Source organism: Rhinolophus sinicus, chromosome 14 (assembly GCF_057876585.1).
Source record: "Rhinolophus sinicus isolate RSI-liver-muscle chromosome 14, RSI-T2T, whole genome shotgun sequence".
Taxonomy (NCBI): Eukaryota; Metazoa; Chordata; class Mammalia; order Chiroptera; family Rhinolophidae; genus Rhinolophus; species Rhinolophus sinicus.
Genome location: NC_142514.1, coordinates 42,058,936 through 42,072,567, shown reverse-complemented (window position 1 = coordinate 42,072,567; position 13,632 = coordinate 42,058,936). Strand labels below are relative to the sequence as shown.

Genomic DNA, 13,632 nt, shown 5'->3' with positions numbered 1-13,632 from the left:
CAATCTAAGGCTGTGCCTCAGCTTCCTCATCAATTAAATGGTGTTAGTGATAGTTTCTATGTCAAAGAGTTGCTGTTAGGGCTAAAAATGCAAAGAACAGTCCCTGACCCTAAGTGAGAATTCAGCCACTGTTAGCTGTGTGGCTGATAAATTCTTATATAATTTATTATCTCATTAATTCTATGCTGTACACATGATTACTCCCATTACACAAATAAGATAATCTAAGCTCACAGAGGTTAAATAATTTCCCCAAACTCATGCGGCTTAATAAGGAATAATGTCAAGATCCAAACACAAATCCATCTTCGAAGTTCCTCCCATTTCTGCCTCTGTCTGGAGGTTTTCCCTGATGCTCCCAATCTGGGTCAAGGTCAAGTGTCCTTCCTCTTGTGCTCCTACCACTGTCATGGCAGCACGTGTCCCAGTGTATTAAAATGCCCCGCTTGCTTGTTAGACTTTTCCCCGAGGCTTTAAGCTCCTTGAAGATCTTGACCACCCCTTAGGCATCTGTGTAAGCTCAGCATGCAGCCTGGTGCCCGGCACATAGTAGGCTTCCTTAGAGTAAGTGCTAAATAAATAAGCATGGAAACGGAGGCAGCAGCAAGCGAGGCAGGGCCTAGAGTCACCCCAGGGTATCAGTCTGTCTATGGCTGTCACGGTTTTCAGATTTCAACTGGAAGCATCCCAGGACTTAGTCTTCTCCCCTTCCTGCTGCAGAGAGGATTGTAAATGTGTTTGACGGGCCTCTTGGGGGTTCCAAAATTTCATCAAGTTGTCTGGTCCTCCCTCAAATCTTGTCAGGAAGACAAGGATCTCACTTGTTACCACAGAGAGATAAGCGAGACTCTAATCCCAGTAATTGTTCCATTGCGAGGTCACGCTGCAGTGACAGAAGCTTTCAAGGATTGTGAGGGAGTATGAGAAAAAACAGGCAGGAGACGAGAATGGATCAGCATGACTGCAATGATGCCCACCAGGGAAGGAGGACACCAAACTGAGGCTAGAAATGCAGGCATCTCCTCCTGATGGTGACAGTGAGAATCACGTTGACCATTCCGAGCGCCTGAGCTGTATGCTGGCCTCAACGCATTAAGCATCGAGTTTCTGGAGTCTGTATTGCCAGAGTTTGAATCCTGCTCGGTCACTTACTCACTGTGAGATCTTGGGTGAATTATTTAGTCTCTCTGTGCCTCAGTTGTTTTATTTGTAAAATGGGGACAACACATACCTTCCTCACAGGACTGTCATACATAAAATAGCACGTGAAGTGCTTGGGACAGTGGCCTACCACGTAGTAAGCAAGGAGGTTACTAGCCACTGAGTAAAACTTGAAGGAATAAAGCATGGACAGTTTTTTCTCTCAAGAAGCTCAGAATCTAGGGTTGAGGTCGCTAAGCTTTTTTGATTGCTTGCCCCATCTGTAATAAAATGTTTGAGCAGATTCCCCCAATGAATGTTCATTTGCTAAAAGTAATAAGAAGATGCTGGGAGAACTCAGAGAAGCAGAATCTAGTCCAGCCCTGGATGGGGGTGGTGACTGGCAGTCAGGGAAGGCTTCCTAGAGGAGGCAGTACTTGAAGTGAGTCTTGTGGGACACATCAGCGTTAACTGAGTAGGGAAGGTAAGAGAGGGCTTCCCAGGCAGAAGGGACACTCTGGGCCAACACTGACAAATGGTCTAGGAAAGGGCTGTTTGAGAAATGTTGAAAAGTTTGGGTCTACAGCATTGAGTGGCTTCAGTAGGGAAAGGCTGCTCTGCTAAAACCCCTCAGTGGTGTGCCATTGCTCTTGGGGTATAGATCAGGATCCTGTACAGAACCCATGAGAGTCCCATGCCCTGGCTCCCACCCCCTCCTAATCCCATCTCCTGCCACCCTCGCCCACCTCACTCTGCGTCAGCCACACTGGCGGGTTTGGTTGGGTTCTCTCCAAAGCAGATGCTCAGCCAAAGGTTCAGGTTCAGGTGGTTTCTTCTCCAGGTGATTCCAGGAGGAACCCGTGAGGAGGTGGGAGAAGCAGGGTAGTGAACAGGAAGAAGCTAAGGTTTCACATGCAGTTCTAGCCTGTTCCTGATCCTCCAGGAAGCTCTGGAGTGCGTTATACCTCGGAGTGTGTCCAGCTTTGATTCTTCCATGCGGTCACTGATTGGTGCTGGCACCTGAGGAGGACATAACCTCCCAGGCACTCCTGGCTCTCCATCCAGGTGAGGTGGCTCCAGCCTCTCCACGTCTCAGGTGTAAGGTAAGCTGCTGGCAGCAGACCATACAGAAGCAGCATGAGGGTAGGGGTGGGGACAAACAGTGTCCATTACACTGGCCTCCCTTTGGTATCCTGAATGCTCCCAGCCTTCTCCTTCATTCCTGCTGCTCCAGTGCCCAGAACCCTCTCTCCCCTACTTCACCTGGCTAACTCATATTTCATCCTTTAGACCACAACTAAATGCCATTCCTCGGGGAAGCAACCTGACCCCTCAACACTGGGTTAGGCCTTCCAATTGTTTTTTCTTACCACACCCTACACTTTCCTTCCTAGCACTTCATAACAGATTGTAATTAATTATGTATGTAATTAGTCCCTACATGTTAGGCAGAACCTTGTCATTTGCTAATGATGGAAAAACAACGCAAACTAGCTGAAGCAAGGGAAGGGGGATGGCTTCTGCAGCTGGAAAGCGTGTGGGGTGTGACTCAAGAATGGAAAGATGAACGGACTGCAGCCACGAGCACTTGGGCCCTAAGCATCCACATAGCCAGGCTCTTTCCTCGTTTCTAAATTCTGCCTGATTCTGCCTGACCTCCTTTTCTGCCACTGCTGATGTGGAAGAAACGTGGCCACTGATATCTCCAGGTTCACATCCTTATAACTATGGGAAAAAACACCAGTTGACCAGTGTGAGTCACGTGCCCACCCCTAGAACTGTCACCAGGGTGGACTTGGAAACAGGCTGCTGTGATTGGCTAGGCTTTGGTCATCCAGCTCAGTAGAAATCAGGGCACTGCCACTGGTAGGTCACCCAGAGTCACATGATTGAAGGGGTGGTGATATTCCTCAAAGGAAGTGTGGGATCCAACATTTCTATCTTGTTTTATGGTGTATCTCCCACAAATATTTATAGATATTACCTACTATGTGTCAGCCATTGTTCTAGTTAGTAAGTGATACGAAAGTAAACAAATGTATTAAGTCCCTATTTACACCAGAGCTTCTGTTGCAATGGGGGAGACAGACATTAAGTACTTTAATAATCATAAATGTGTCAGGTAGTGAATTGTGCTCTGGAGAAAAACAGAGGAGGATACAGAAGACAGAACATGCTGAAGGGACACTACATTCTACAGGGTGGTCAGAGACAGCAACTCGGAAAACAGCGCTGGCAGATGCCAGATGGTGACAGATCTCCTCCACCATTCTGAGGGATGTGAACTAAATCCTCATGCCAGGCCTATTACCCTTCCTTCCTCCCTCCCTCCCTCCCTCCCTCCCTCCCTCCCTCCCTCCCTCCCTCCCTCCCTCCCTCCCTTCCTATTTCTTTCCTCCCTGACTCCCTTTCTTCCTTCCTTCCCAGTTTTTCTTAAAATGTGTTCTTTAGACTATCAGAATTCCCAGTGGGGCAGGGTGTTAGTTAAAAATGCAGGTCCCCAGGCCGCTTTCAAGACCCACAGATTTGGACTCTCTGGGCTGAGGCCAAAACTGTATCCTTAACAAGCTCTCCAGGTGATTCTTACGCACGTTCAAATTTGAAGACGACACCGTGAGGCAATAGGAGGAGAAGAGAGACTCTGAACAGGGAAGAAAGTTGATCTCATTTGTGTTTTAGAAAAAATAGCTCTGGAGATTACATGGAGGAAGGGCTGGAGGCCTAGAGACTGGCTGGTTGTGGAGGTCTCAGAGACAGAGAGAGAACATAGAGCTGGAGGTGGTGGAACAGGAGAGAAAGTTTAGGTGGTCGGTCAGTAGAAACTGGTGCCTGGTAGGGATGGTGGAGAGGAGCTGTTGAAAGGCTGTATGTGCTCAAGGTAGTGGGACCAAGAACAATGGACTGTGGACATCACTGACATTGCATTTCTTTCTTTAAATAGTCTATATCCAAGGAATGATTTTAGCGTCATATATTACAATGGTGTCATTTGATTATTCAGCAGGTGAATAAAAAGTCCTTCATTGTTTCTTTTCCTCCTCTTCTTCCTAGCATTTCTTCTTGTTTGAGTCTCTAGACCTTTTATGCATTTATTTTCTATTTTTCAGACTTTTAATGACTGAAACAGAAAAAGATCTAAAACTGCAGCATCTGGAAGAACCATTTGTTCTTGCCGGGCTTGTACCTCTCTTTAAACTTGACCTTGGCCTCCCAGGCCTTGCATTGCAGAGCAGGGTCTCTGAAGACATCCTTGTTGACAACAGTTTTCTTAAAATAGGTTTTCAATCCCTTGCTCTCACCCTTCATCTTCTGGTGCCCCTAGGATGCGAACGCTGGTATGCTGGATGTTGTCTGAAACCAGCTCCTTCTTCATCATCTCCCCTTGGCAAATGGATCATACCAGAAACAGAATTTAGGAAGACACGCCATTAATATCAACCCCTTTCAATAAATGGTCCAGCTTTTCCTTTCTGCTGTAGGCCCGCGTGGCTGCTGTAGGCCCGCGTGGCTGCTGTTGAAACGGGCAAGTTTATGAACCCCGGAAAGGTAATGCTGGTCCTGGCCGGATGCTACTCCGGACGCAAAGCAGTTATCGTGAAGAACAGTGGTGATGGCACCTCAGACCAGCCCCAAGGCCATGCTCTGCTGGCTGGAACTGACCACTGTCCTTGCAAATTGACAGCTGCCATGGGCAAGAAGATAATTACCAAAAGGTCCAAGATCGAGTCTTTTGTGAAAGTTTATAACTATAATTACCTTGTGTCCATAAGGTACTCTGTGGATATCCTCTAGAACAAAACTGTTACAAAAGATAGGGTGACTGAATGGATATGAAAACAAGATCCTTCCATACACTGCCTACAAGAAACTCACTGCAGATCAACTGATACACACAGACTGAAAGTAAAGGGATGGAGAAACATATTTCATGAAAACGGAAAAAAAAAAAAAAAAAAAAGCAATACTTATACCAGACAAAATAGACTTTAAAACAAAAGCTATAATAAGAGACAGAAAAGACCCAGTAATCCCACTTCTGTGTGTTTATCTGAAGAAACCCAAAATGCTACTTCAAGGGGACGTGTACCTCCATATGTTCATTGCAGCATTGTTTGCGATGGCCAAGATACAGAGGCAGCCTGGGTCTCTGTCGATGGAAGAATGGATAAAGAGGAGGGGGTACATATATACAATGGAATATTGCTCGGCCATGGAAGGGAATGGGTTCTTGCCATCTGTGGCAGCATGGATGGACCTGGAGGGTATTGTCCTGAGTGGAGTATGTCAGACAGAGAAAGACAGCTGCAATGTGATATCGCTTATATGTGGAACCTAAAGAACAAAATAAACAAACAAAACAGAAACAAACTCATAGATACAGAGAACATTTTGATGGTAGCCAGATGGGAGGAGGGTTGGGGGGAGTGGGTGAAAAAGGTGAAGGGATCAAGAAATACAAATTAGTAGTTACAAAATAGTCATGGGGATGTAAGGTACAGCATAGGGAATACAGTCAATAATACGGTAATAACTATGTAGAGTGCCAGGTGGGTACTAGACTAGTCAGGGGGATTACTGCTTAAATCATGTAAATGTCTAACCACTATGCTGTACATCTGAAATTATATAAAATAATATTGAATGTCAACTGTAATTGAAAAATGTTTAAAAGGGGAATAAAGGTTAAGGGGAATAATAGGCTCAAATTTCCAGGTATAAAATAAATAAGTCAAGGGGATATAATGTACAGCGTAAGGAATATAGTCAATAATATTGTGATGGCGTGGTGCAGTGTCAGGTGGTTGCTGGACTTATCATGGTGATCACTTCTTTAGGTACAAATGTTGAATAACTATGATGTACACCTGAAACTAATATAATATTATATGTTAGCTATATTTTAATAGAAATCTTATTTTTTTTTTTTAAAGAAGGCACCAGCTTCTTCTTTGTGACATGGGAGTGAGAGATGGTGAATGATACTGAGAGCTAAGAGACGTGACAGATTAAGAACTTTTTGTTGTTCTAACTGGGAATCTTGGGTGAAGCTGCTGGGGGGATGGTTCTTATTCCCTTACGTCTGTACAGAATTCTGTAGCATAAAGGATATCATTTTCTCTCTTCACTTCCCCATCCTTAACTGCAGTGGCTGTGCCCTAAGTATAACTAGCTGATGATTGGGTATGAGGATTACATGACACAATTGGAGTAAAATTCTTGGCACTCAGTATAATTCATGCATTTTTTTTTTTTTCAGTGAAGCAGGCTGGGCAGGTATTATTAGCCTCATTTTACATACTCAGAGAAGTGAAGTGACTTGCCTGAGATCACACAGCCACGATGAAGATTTGTCTTCAAATCCTGGCCAGATGGATTCTAAAGTCTGTGTTTTTCACCACTGAGCAGGTCAGGTCTGGGCAGGGTGTCAGGACTTCAGGTAAACAGGCTGGAGTTCGGGGTGACGTCTGTTCCTGGGAGGAAGACCATGCTAGTTTGAGAAGCTGAGGCAGCAGTCTGCTGTTCCTGCTGGTGGCCCTGCCAGGCCACAGACTACAGATCCTGTGCTCGTCAGGGACCGAATCGAAATTCCCACTGGGATTTGTTGACTAGCTCAGACACGCTACGGTTAGCTGTCTTATAAATTATGGAACACATTAACTGCGTTAGGCCTGAGGCATAAATAACAAAGACTTTCCATCCAGTGACAGGACACAAGGCCAGAGGCAGCAAAAACACAGCAAAGGTGGCAGAAAAGGAGGCCAACGTCTTTCAGGAGAAGGCTCACAGGGAGGAGGCCAGGGCGAAAGTAGAGGATAACGGCCTAGGTAGGAAGGAATTCCAGGCAGAAGGGATGACAGAGCAGAGGAAAACAGGCCTTCAGGAATGGCCTTGTCCACTCTTACGGCTTTGTCAGGGCAGAAGCTTGGTTCACTGTTGGGCACGACGACGCGGAGATGTCTGTGGGGCAGCCGGTGGAGGTGTCAGCAGCTAAGCTCGTGATTTCCGCTCCACCGGGAAGGTGTGGGAAGCCTAGAGCTGCAGTACTGAATAACGGATAAGAGGATTGGTAGCTAAAACCATGGGTGAAACAAGGTCAGCGACAGCACGCAGAGTGAGGAAAGAAGAGAAAATTGGTGAGCACGGAATACCCGCATTTAGTGCATAAGGAAAGGGCAAGCCAGTCATAGACAGAGACAGAAAGGTTGGAACCAGAAGAAGAAAACATTCTACCGGGGCCCAGTGAGAACTGGATTCCTGAAGGCAGATGCCACAGCCGTTGCCAGATGTGGCGAAAGAAAACAGGGAGAAAGCAGAGAAAAAAACCCCAAACCCTGACTGCTGTCTCCTTTTGCCCACCAATCTCCCATTGGATGAACCTGATCTGAAGTCCCCCAGCAACAGGTCCCACGTGCTGGGCTGCACAGGCGCAAACTCTTGAAGACCCTCGTCCTCGTGTTTACCTGTGATTTCTGATATTCTGGAGATGAGAATTTCGAGAAGGTCGGAGTGCTCATGAAACAGTGTCAAATGATACTGAGGATCCTTCCCTGAAAGTGTTTGATGACTTTGGAGGGAGAAGTTTCAGTGGCGTGGTTGCCGCCAAAGCTACATGGTTGGGTGGGGAGAAAGCAGAGACTGGGAAACTCTATTATTTTTAAGTGGTTTGCCTGAGAAGGGAGTGGGTGAGTTAGGGCCTAGAGAATATGCTTTGTTTCATTTTCCAGTTGTGTCTAATTTCTTTTGGGTGTCAAAGCCAACTCCTAATGTTAGTGTCCAGGCGAGGCTTTGCTGCTTTTCTCCACCTACGCTCGCTCCCTTGGCAACTCACCCTTCCTTATGGCGTTGAATGCCACCTACATGGCGTAAATACATCCAGAATTTATGTCTCCCGCTCAGGTGTCTCTCCTAAACCCAGACTCATAGACCTCCTGAATGCAACAAGTCCAAATAGAGCGCTTGATTTCCCCTCCTCCTGAATCCGTTCCGTCGGCAGCCTCCTCATCTCCTCGCACGGAGGCTTCGTCCTTTCTTTGTTCTCTTCCCAAACCGTGGAGTCACCCGTGGTTTTCTCTTTCTCCACATCCCGCTTCCAATGCCTCAGGAAACCCTGTTGGCGCTACTTTTCACACCCAGAGTGAATTTCTCATCGGCCGCACTTCTGTCACGCGCGTCCAGGCCAGCATCCTTGCCGTCCTTGCTTGCATTAGTTCAATAGCCTCCTACACTCCCTCTGCCTTTCCTTGCCCCCTCGACACAGCAGCAAGAACGAGCCTGGAGAAATGCAAGTCCGATTTTGTCACTTCTCTGCTCAAAACCCGACCGGCGACCCCAGTGGCCTACATGGTCTGTCCCCCCAACCTTTCCCCCAACCCGGGCCCTCACTCACTCCACTCCGGCCTCACTGACCTCTGTGCTGTTCTTCAGAAACACCAGGAAGCCCCCACCTTGGGGCTTTTGCTTGGCTCTCCCTTCTACCTAGAATGTTCTTCCACCAGCTATGCCTGTGGTTAACATCCTTGAAATTTCTTCTCAGATGTCACCGTCTTAGTGGGTATCCTGCCCACCCTATTTAAATCACAGCCTATCACACTTCCCCTTGCTCTCCCTCCTTTTTATGCATCGGGCTGTTTGTTGTAAGGAATGGTTGGGAACCCAGATGAAGCACCTCCTAAATGTGTAATCCTGCTGCTTCTGGAGAGAAGCCCTCCATTCTGGCTGGTGCCCTGGGTGGGGCGTGCGAGGCCCCTGTTGGCTGCTCCAGCCCCGTTTCTCACACAACATACAACCTCATTATCCACGCAGGAGCACAGGCAGTCGCCTCGGGGCACGAGTCAGCTAGCAAAGAGGCGTGCCTGTGAGGCAGACGGGATGCTGAGGCAGAGCTGGCAGCCAGAAGGAGGGGCCAGCTCTGCTCTGCTCCTGTCACCGACAGCAAGTGGGTGACACACAGCTGAAACCACTTCTCCTGTGGAGTGGACTGTGTGGCAGTGTAGTGCACATAGAAAGCCCTCAGCTTCCTCCTGCTATCCCGGAAAGTGCCTCTGTTTGGGGGGCATAGGGTCAGTTCAACAAACATTTGTGCTAGGCCCTGGACTGTGGGGGGTTGGGGGTTTGAGGTGGGGGGTGGGAACTGATATGGTCCCTGCCTTTCCGGAGCTTGCCTGTTCTAGACTTGGAGGAAAGGCCTGGTGGTAGAAGTGACCTCTAAACTGAGTCTTAACTCATGCGTTCGTTTATTCATTCATTCCTTCACTCAAGCAGTACTCCTTGAGGATCAGCCATAATGCAAAGAGGCACTTTGTTAGGTTCAGGGGAACGGTCATGAATCAAAAACAAGTTTCCTCTGATTTTGAGGAACTTAGTTAGAATCTAGGAGAGAAGATAGATATAACTAGTAAACTAAAAAAATAAATGTGAAATTAAAAAAAATTTTTTTCGGTTAAAGGCCACGAAGAAAAATATCAGGAATTTTAGATGATGTGTTTCTGGGAGACTCTCCCATCTCCAAGGAAGAGAGGTTTAAAGCAAGAGCTATAGAATGCCAGGGAAGCTGCCCTGCAAAAAGCAGCTGGGGACAGCGTCAGGCAGAGGCCCTGAGGCAGGAGATGCTTGGCAATCAGAGGGGAAGGAGCGGGCGGCATGGAGGAGGCATTCTTGGCATGGCAGGGGTCTGGGTGTGCAGTGCAGGCTCTTCCACATCTGTTCCAAACACACCCATCCAGAGCTTCAAAGGACTTGGCGCTCAGGCCGTGCTCAACTTTCCAGCTCCTCAGGCCACTGGCACGTATTCTAACATGTCAAATCCCACTTGTCCTTCGGGGCTGTGCTCACAGATCACCCCCTCCATGGCCCTTCCCTAAAGCCTGCAGGCTGGGAGGTTATACTCACCTCCGAATTTCCAGCCTGGCAGTAACTCATCTGTCCATGTGTCTGCCTCCCCCACCAGGCTGTCAGGCCTTGAGAGCTCAAGCTGTAGTCTCTGTATACAGAGCCCATGGCTTAGATCAGGAAGGTGCTCAAATAGTAGGTCCATAGAAGGGAGGAAAGCAAGAAGGGAAGAGGGAAGGAAGGAAGGGAGGGAGGCAGGAAGGAGCAAACTTAAAAAATGGTGTAGCTATCTAACCCTCACAAAGGGTACATTCAGAAATATGTATAAATCCAGATATTTGCAAAAGTCAATTTAGACTATATTATTTCTGTTACAAAACGTTTCCTTTCTGAGAGCCATTGCTTTCCTAGTCGTCATTACTTTTTCTTCCTTTCCATCACCAGCCCTAGCTCTTGGCTTTCATTTTTAGAACTATGATTCACAGACAAACAATTTTTTTGGGTACATTTTTAGAATTCAGTTCATGAGCATTACCTTGTAAAACCTCAAAAGCCATGCTGAGATAGGAATGCTGGGGTTCTCAAAGCCACTCACTAACAACACAAATGGCTCTCAAAAACAAAATTAATGATGCTGCAAAATGACAAATTACTACGTGTCAGAGACCTCAGGGATCCCCTGAGAATAGGGCAATGAAGAATGTTGACGCTGAGTGCTGATGGCGGCCACGCTTACCTGGAAGGGATGAGGGGCCTCTGGGAAAGACTTGGCAACTAGTTCTTCTCTCCAGATGCTGCTCACTCCTGCTCGCACTGGGCCACGGGTTGGGCTAAGTACTCGGTTACTAAGGAAACCCAAGTTGTCAGTCCTGAGCCATATGGGAATAATGGTGATTTATTTAGGAAAAGCAAGGTTTGTCACTTTAAGCTTACTGCTACAAAATTGCTTTTTGATTACCTCCCTCCTTATTGCATTGTCTTGTCACAATAAACTACAGAAACAAGTGGCAAGGTTAATCATTACGGGCTTCGTTCTTGTCACTCTCAGGGCCCAGCAAGGTCATGGCTGCAGCCTGAGTGTGGCGGGCAGGCTTCTTCTTCAAACCTGTCTTCTGGAGAAGAGAGCTGCGCAGAGAATCAGGCTGATTCTCTCCAGGCGGCTCTTAGTCCTGACTTTCCACGGCCCCAGGGCACTTCTGGAGCCTGAGAGTTCCTAAAACTCAGCCCTCCCCGTTTGAATCCAAGCCATCCTTCAAACCCAGTCCAAATGCCATCTCCTTTCTGGTTGAGATCATCTGGTCCTTTCTTTGTCCAGTCACAGCTCATAGTTTGTACGCTCAGTCAAGACAGCTTATTGAGTAACTATGAGGTGCCATGTGGTATTAGACATCCTAGTAGCTCACCTTGTTTTGCCCTCACAATCACCTAGAGGATGGACGTCATTACTATACTTAGTTATGTTTTGCCTTTCGTGTTGGCTCCATTCTCTTAGACATATCTCTAGGCTCACAATCTTATCAAAAGGGAGAAAAGAGGCCCCCTTGCCATGGATAGAGAGTCCCGGTGAAGAATTCGGATTGGCTTGCCTGGGTTCAAGGGCCTATCTTCTCGTGAATTACTTTGGTCAGGCAAGCAGACTCTCAGACAAGCATATTAGCTTTCATTCAGATTGAGTACTTAGAACAATATCTGAAAACGGGGGGGCTGCTGTTCCCATCAGAAAGGGGTTTTGGGAGGCAAAATTATAAATGTTGTATTACAGAACCCTATACTTCATTATCTACTAATATAATATGTGACTGAAAACGCCTCCCAAACTGTTCATCACCCACTGTCTGCCGCAGTGAATGACATCACATCTTCACAGTGTTCCTACAACCAGAGGCTTCGGGCTCGTTGTAGATGACCCTTTCTCCTTCATGCCTTAGAGCAGCCTCTTCCCAATTTTTCTCGTTGTATGGGGAGATACTAGATAGGGTGCAGACACAACAGAACACAAAGAATCCCAGGAATAGGTGGTCATTCCACTTTGGACTGCACAGTCTCCTTTTAACTTCCTCCCATGGGACCCGGTGAAACCTACTCCATGTTGGTCTGTGATGGTTTAGCAGCAGTGCTCATGAAGCTTCCAGGATTTGTTCACTAATGTTGCACAAACTATGTGTCACTGGGCTGCTGTGCACAGATTCTGCATTATGTCAAATAAGAGAATCCCCCAAAAGGGAGATTTCAAGGCCCCTTCCATCGAGACTGACAACACTGAAGATGAAGGCAGAACGTAACTTAAGCAGGAAGTGAAGACCGAGGGCCCAAAGTCATAGAGACAGAGAGTAGCTGCTACCTGCTTCAGCCTGTTGGCGGCAGCCAAGCCCCAAAGAGCTCCATAGTGGTAATAGACTGTCCCTGGAGTGAGTCCAAAGCAAAGCCCCTTCACAAGGATGGGTGTGGAGGGAGCCATGGGTTAGCAGCCTTCGTGGATTTTGTAGCGGTTCTCTTACTTGATCGTCACAACAACCTGTTTAGACAGCATTGTAGGATCTACTTTATTATTATTTTTTCAAACATGAGAAAACTGAAGGTTTCAGGTAGTTGTGCAACTTGCTTCAGGTCAGTGGCTACCAAACGGCAGAGTGAGGTTTTAGTCCAACTCGTCCTTGACCATTTCCTTATTGAGGAGAGTGTGGAGACCGACGCTCCTGTCCATTGTGTTTCCTTATAGACTCAGGTATACAATTCTCTTTTTAGGCTTGGGGGCTTATTTTTTTTTTTTTTTTTCAACTCATCTTTTTAGTGTATTTTGAAAGTTCTGGCTTAGAAAACCCTTCTAGGATTTTTTCTATAATGAATTCCTGGACTAAGTGGTCCCTACTTTTCTATTAAAAACAAAACTGTGTCTAGACCATCCAAACCTGACAAACACACTTTCCTTCCCCAGAACGTGGCTTTAAAATGTCTTCTGTCTTATCGTGAAATGTGTTCAAATGAAAAGAGCAAGAATTTATTGATCACTTATTATGTGCCGAGCACTGTTGTAAATGCTTTGTATACATTTACTCATTTAATCCTTACAACAATCTTAAGAGACAGGTATTACTATTATCAGCATTATTTTCCAATGGGGAAATTGAGGCACAGAGTGGTTATTTGCCCTGCATGTCAGACTACAGAGCTTGGATTTGGTTTTAGGTCATTTGTTTGTAGAGATCAATGTTTAATCGTCATGCCATTCTGCCTGTCATTGTCTGATTTCTGGATTTGGGGACGAGGGATAGAATGAGAGGGGACGGGAACTGTCATTCACTGGATACTTACTGGGTGCCAACACTCTGCAAAGGATGCCACGTATGTCATCTCACATTATTCGCCTAACCATGTGTTGCCGGCACACTCTAACTTTCAAGGGAAGCTAAGGTGTCCTCCCCCTGACCTCTCGCTTCTTTGCCAAGAGAGAAGACCTCTGATATGGCTCAGGAACATGGCAGAGCTCCTTTAGGAGGGAATAGGGAATTTAATGGGAGGAGTAAAGATCATGTAAAAGAAATAAGTCTTGAGAAAAGGGGAAATGCGCTATCTCAGATAGCTCTCCCTTGGGTCTGGTATTAGTTAGCAGCCCCTCAGGAAATAGTGTTTAATCAAAGAAAATTTAATAGTAAGATTGACTAG

At 46.6% G+C, this 13,632-nt stretch overlaps 1 pseudogene; it reads left to right on the top strand.

Annotated features, from left to right (window-relative positions):
- The first annotated feature begins 4,655 nt into the window (after positions 1 to 4,655).
- Positions 4,656 to 5,478, top strand: LOC148755685 (large ribosomal subunit protein eL27 pseudogene; annotated as a pseudogene).
- Positions 5,479 to 13,632: the final 8,154 nt, after the last annotated feature.